Genomic DNA, 7097 nt, shown 5'->3' on the forward strand with positions numbered 1-7097 from the left:
CAAGGATGAACATGTGGATAATGAAAAAAAGAAGTTGGATTCTATTTTAAAAAAAAAAAGGAAAAATTTTAAACCCCACAGTAGACAATTAATATCCAATAGCCATCACAAGATTAAAAAATTTAACTGCATCCCCTTAGACCAAAATGGAATTAAAGTTTAAGGGTGATAAGACAAAGATACCACTGTTCTAAAGGCCAACCGCCAAAGCTCTGGTCACTAAAGTATTTTTCTCAAATAAGGTAACCACGGGGATTTGAACCTATGACCCCTTGGCACTTAATGTGACCATCAAGCTAACCAACCCACTTGTTTATGTAATGCAAAGAAAAAATATATGTAACAAAACAAATGCAAGTGTCTAAATAAGAATGAACAAGTGAAATTTGGTGATTTACAACCCAAATTTAGTACTTGCAAGAAACTTAAGGAAATTCACAATCCAAAATATGTTTAGATGTGAATGAGCAAGTGAAATTAATTGGGTGATTTACAATAAAAGTTTGGCAATTTACCAAAAATATAAGAGAATTAACAAACCTAAATGCAAGTGTTTAAATATGAATAAACAAATAAAATTCAGCAATTTACAATAAAAGTGTGATGATTTGCAACTCAAATATGGTCATTTATCACAAAAATGAGGGAATTCACAACCCCGTATATATGTTTAGATATGAATGAACAATGAAATTAAGCAATTTACAACTTAAATTTGATGGTTCACTAGAAATATAAAGGAATTCGTAATCCTAAATGCAAGAGTTTAGGTGTTAATGAACAAGTAAAATTCGACTATTTACGACAAAAATTCAGCCATTTATACCAAATTAAGTGATTTACAAGCAACATAAAGAAATTCACAATCCCAAATGTCACTGTTTGGGTGTGAATGAACAAGTAAAATTTAGCAATTTATGTCACATCCCACATTTTCAACTACTAAAAGAGAAATTTAGAATTGACTAAGGGCCAAATAGGATAACAGAGATACAGATGAGACAACTTTCGAGATGAAATTCTAGGAGGGGCTAAACTGTAAATTTGAAAAGTTTTGGTCCAATAAGGACATTTTTGTACGGTGTATCCAAAATTCTTAAAAATTTCCAAAATTTTATTTAATTATGGGAATTTGGCTAATTGAGAAAAAATTAGCCAGAATTAAATATCTTAATTGTATGCCTCAGATAATTAGAAAAAAATTAGTGTGGAATTTATAGAAGATTATAAAATTATTTCCAACCCTTAGAAGTGAAAAAGTTGGCTTTAAAAATATTTAAAATCGAGTTATATCAAAAAGAGGTTGTTTTTGAGAAATCTAAAAAAAGTACCTACATGTTGAGTTTTTGTCCAAAAAAATTAGGAAATTTCTCTATAACAAAAGGGAACTATTAGAGTAGAGGGGCGAATTATTGGAGCTAAAAAATATTAAAGAGCATTTGGTCAAAATTACGGTGAAACAAAGTAATTTGATGTTTTCTAAATAGAGGACAAATTTTCTAAGGGTCGTTTCTAATTAATTATCATCATCATTGCACCACATGAATACATTAGTAATGAGAGAGGACATGGGGCTACAGGACAAAAACATTAAGACACATGTCAAAGCTAGACAAAAACATTAAGACACATGTCAAAGCTATCGGGTCAGTCAGGTCTGAAAAATTACCCAATACAGTGTAACATTACAGTATTGCTTAGAGGAAAGGTCTAGGTTTCCTTTGTGGACAAAATTTTCCTCTCTATTTTCCCCTTTTTTGGTGCCATAAACATTAAGGATGATATTGGAATTTTAACACTTTCTAAGGGCAAACAGGGAAAGGAATAAAATATTAATTTGGATTATAAATCACTTTCCAATTTAGCTTTGGATTCTAAATTGTATTCTGTCACGTCCTGCATTTTCAATTACTAAAAGAGAAATCTAGGACTAACTAAGGGCCATATAGGATAGCAGAGAGGTAGATGAGATAACTTTTGAGATGAAACCCTAGAAGAACTAAATTATAAATTTAAAAAGTTCAGGTCTAGGAACGGCATTTTAAGAAAATGTGCCCAAAATTTCTAAAAATTTTCAAAAATTCACTTAAAATAGAAAAAATGTTTAAAGTAGTATTTTAGGCCTAAAAGGTGAAAATCTGATTAAAATAATTAATGAGAGAATTTTATTTATTTACGGAAAATTTTCCTAATTAAGGAAAAATTAGATTAGAATCAATTATTTTTATTATGTGGAGGCCTCAAATAATAAAAAATAGAGAAAATTATTTTGGAGTTTATAGAAGATTATAAAAATGTTCTTAGCCTTTAGAAGTGAAAAGGTTGGCTTTAAAAATATTTATAACCAAATTTTCCAAAAAAAAGGGTCAATTTCAAGAAATTTAAAAAGAAGTACCTATGTGTTGAATTTTGGTCAAAAAAATTAAAACAAATTTCTCTACAATAAAAAGATATTAATGGAGCATAGGAGTGAATTTTTGGAGCTAGAAAACCCAAAAAAGCATTTGGTCCAATGACAAAATAAAGTAACTCAATGTTTCTGAAAGGGAGGACAAAATTTCTAAGAGTCATTTCCATTTAATGTTCATCTTCATTATGCCACATATAGAGAAAGAGAGTAAAACTACAAGATAGAATTATTAGGACACTCGTCAGAGCTATTGGGTAAGTCAAGACTCGAAAAATTACTCGATATAGTGTAATATTGCAATATTGTTTGGAGGAATGACCTAAGGTTATTTTTGGACAAATTTCCTCCCAATTTTCTCTTAATTTTGGCACCATAAACACGAAAAGATGATGTTGGAATTTTGACATTTGTTGAGGGGAAACTTGAAAAGGAATAAAATATTAATTTGGATTTCAAATGACTTTTCCAATTTGGCTTTGGATTCCAAATTACTTTCCTTTTTAGCTAAGGCTAAATGGGAGTTTAGGAAGATGATACATGGCCTTGTAAATTCTATCAACTCCAAGGGCAAAGTTATAGATATGAACTTGTATTCCAATATGATTTAATCTAGGGTATTATAAATAACTCTTTTTCCTCCCATTTGCTTGAATATTTTGGCCAAGAGAGAAAAGTAGAGGGGGAGGCTGAATTGTGGAAGGGGAAAAGAAGAAGAGTAAAAAGTCTTAGGCAAAGTCAAGCTTCAATACAAGGAAAGGTTGTGGATTTTGATGAAGCTTATGTTGCCATAAGTGTTGTTAAACTTGAATATGGTTTTTTGAGAATGATTAGGAGTTAGAAACCCTAAGCTTTGATGATGCCCAAGTTGGCATGAAATAAGTTAATCATGATTTGAAGTGAACATGATGATTATAGGGTGGGAAGAAGCTTGAATCTTGTGTTATTACATGGTTTATGAAAGAATTTCATCTTGTTTTCTTTGAGCATATCGTTTAGCCACCACAAATTCATAGGTTTAGAGTTTGATGCATGTCAATTTTATGCTTCCAATGAGTTTAGAAGGGAAATTTGTGTAGGTTAATATCAAGGAGAAGTGTTTGGAAGCATTAAAATTGAAAATGAAAAATTTGAACCCTAATCCTATATGTTTTGGCCATGATGAGTTTCTAAGAGGAGGAGTTGGAGTTTGATTAATTTAAGTTCAAATAAGGATTCTACATGAAAAATTATGCAAAAAAGACATGTGGGGTTTGTTTCAAGAAAAATGATACTAAAGTCCTAGAAATCAAAGACAAGAGTTAAGGGTTTCAAGTAGATTTCTGGGCGTTATATGAATTGATACTTAATGTGCCCCTAATATGTAATCGACAGGAATTGAGCATTGTCAAAGAAGCCTTCAAATTCAATGAAAGGGAATCAAAGATCAAAGCTTGGGGAGAGGTAGCAAGATATGTTCTATGCCATGATATTTTGAGCTAGTGATACATGTGTTGAGCTGTTGCATGATGATGCCTTGGCAATATGCATGTTAGAGTTTTATTATTGCATGATCATAGGCTTCCTTTTCATGGCATAATGCTTTATGTATGTGATGTGATAACCTCGCATTGTTGGTATTATTGTTATTGTTCTTTGCTATTAAGATTTTCATGAAATCTCATTCCTATTATGTTCAAATTGACACCATTTAGGGGTTGGACCATCTAGAAGCAAAGAGAAGAACTTGGAGATATAATGAAGAATTTCATGATATATTATCTATATAACTTAAATATCTATAGCATATATTACCCTCTCATGTTACTATTCATGTGAACAATAACAACTAATAGTTGGCTAATATATTGGACTCCGTGCTTACAATTTCCTACACATCATTTTGAATTTCAAATTTTAAAACTCCCTCCATTTTCATTGCTTCATAATGCCTTCTCTCTCCCATTTCTTTTTTTCCTTCCTTGAGCAAGTTTATTTTCATCTCAAAGTCTCTATTCATATGGATCTGGCTCATGGAGCTCAAGGTGGCTAATGGGAACATCACTTTAACCCACCTAAAACATTGCCACTCTGGGTTCAAAGATAGGATTTGTGCTCACCGTCCTCATCTTTCTCTATTCCATCCTTCATCTTCTCCCCCAATTGAAGTTAAAGCAGGAAATCAACCTCTATAGAGTCATAACCGACAATCATACCTCCATTCTCATAACGGGGGAGCCATTGTGCAAATTTTTTTCATAAGGGCGAAAAATTTGAGTTTCAAAATTTGAATATGGCCTCATCCTTTTTTATCCATTCTCTTTCTTATTTCTTGTTTGCCTTTCTTTCTTTTCATTTTGAGACTCCTCTCTCTTTTCATGCTTTTGTCAAACCTTTTGTCTCTAATGGGTTTTTATTGATCTGTCGTAAAAGTTTAAAGGTGAGGTTTTATCACATCCCACTAATTTTAACCCTAGAAGTATGCATAATAAATTAGACAGAGGACCAAGTAGTAAAGTAAATTCAGAGGTGGAACAAATTTTGAGTTGAGATTCCACTCTTGTCCAAGCTGATATTTTTGAAATTATCAGTCTAGGAAGGACAAAATAGAAAATTTAGAGAAAAATTTCATAAAATTTCTAAAAAATAGTAAAAAGATAAATTAGGAGGTTGAGGCATTGGAAGTGGAAATAGTATGAAAATGATTTATTGCAGAATTTTCTGTAAACAGAGGCTTTTTCCGAAAAACAGTAAAAAATTAGTCAGAAACAATTATTTTAAATATGTAGAGGCCTCAATAATTCTGAAAATAAGAAAATTATTTAAGGATTTATTTGATTTTATGAAATTATTTCTAGGCCTTGGAAGTAAAAGGATTAATTTTAGAATAATTTTACCAAAATCTTATCAGTAAAGCCTGATTTCGAAGAAAATTCAATACATGTAGTTAGAGTTTGAAATAAATTCTAGAAAAATTCAGGGGACCTTCCTATATTAAAAAATGATTTTAGATAGGCAGAAATAAACTTTTGGAGATCCAAAAATATTATCAAAAATTAGAAAACAATTTTAGTTGATACGGCGAAATCAGGCGGAGCAATGTTTGGAGTTGAAGGGTAATACTCCTCCCTTCTTTCTCCAGTCCATTGGGCATTATTTTGGGCCAGAAATAAACTAGAAATTTGTGGATCAATAGCCTATATGATTAAGGAATAAAATAATGCAAATTAACACATGATTTTATCCAAATCATAATTACACATGGGACACTTGGCTCCACCAAGTTTTCAGCAGCCTATGAAGGGGGACACATGGCCTTATTACCTTAGATTTTTAAGGGACACATGGAACTCAAGGGAAGCCAAATTGAGACCTATATATACCCCCTTCACATGCCTTCAAATTCAGTTATTTGGCACCTTAAGGAGGGAAGGTTTTGCTGCAGAAATATTGAGTTTTAAGAGCCAAGAATACACAGGAATAGCCAAGAATTATCAAGCAAGAATCAAGGATCAATCAAGGTATGTTAAAGCTTTAATTTGACTATGTTTCTAGCTTGTTTCAAGTGAAGTTTGGTGACAAAATTCCAAGGAACCATGCTGTCCAATTTTCAAATTAATGAGCAATGATTAGAGAAGGATAGGAACCATGATTTAGAGCTTGGATCGGCTTGCTTGGTTGGTGTTTTGATTGATTGTTGGACAAAAAACTCCAAGTCCCCTGACTTGGGAACCTATTTGGCCAAGCTTGGTTTTGAGCGTTAGAGATTATTTTAGTTTAATTTGATCATTCTGATGAGTTTAGAATGTGTTTTTGTGTGGCAATATGTCAAGAGAAAGTGTTTGAAAGTGTTGGAATTAAAAATAAAAACTCTCACCCTAAATTACATATTATTCAACCAAGCTTAATACAATAGGGAGGAGTTTGGTGTTGATAAAATCAAGTTGATATTAGAATTCTACATGAAAAATTGTGTAGGAATGGCCCTTGAGACTTGTCAAAACAAAGATGGAAATTAAAGTAAAAAAGTTAAAGAAAAATAGGGTTATAGAGTTATCTTGATATCTAATGCTATTTTATGTGTTATTATTGATAACATGGCATATATTTATGCATGAGTTGATGGGCATTGAGCAAGAAAACAAGGAAAAACACAAAGGGACTAAAAAGGTCGAAAGCTTTGAATTAGAAAGAGGTAGCATGGAATTTACAATTTTAATGTTAACTTGCTTGGTTGTTACATGATGTGGTTCCTTGAATATATGCCATGTTATATTTGAATTTATTTGATGATAATGACATGTTGGTTGATTGAATTGTATGCCTTGGCAATATGCATTAACATGGTGATTTTGAATGGAATGGAATAATACTTGTTTAAACAACACTAATAGGACACTCAAGTGGTATGGCCAAGGGCAAGGAAGTGGTCTCTCTGTAAAAGAAATATGTTATGGAATTATGTTAAATTTTATGTGAAAATTTTATAATAATTGTGAATTATTACTTTGATGACCTATAAGGGCTGTAAATTACGAAGAATTATTTTTAAATGTTGTGATATATGGCTAAATCATATTGGAATGGCTATGGTTTTATTTTGACAAGTTTTGCAAAAAAGGGATGAAAGTTGACCTAATTAAAGGTAAATTTTGACCATGTAAAATTTTAGGCAAATGATATAGTTTGGATCTGAAACTTAAAAGTTTAA

The sequence above is a fragment of the Neltuma alba genome, unplaced genomic scaffold (assembly GCF_004799145.2).
Source record: "Neltuma alba isolate B1F8T4 unplaced genomic scaffold, ASM479914v2 tig00000805_pilon, whole genome shotgun sequence".
Classification (NCBI taxonomy): Eukaryota; Viridiplantae; Streptophyta; class Magnoliopsida; order Fabales; family Fabaceae; genus Neltuma; species Neltuma alba.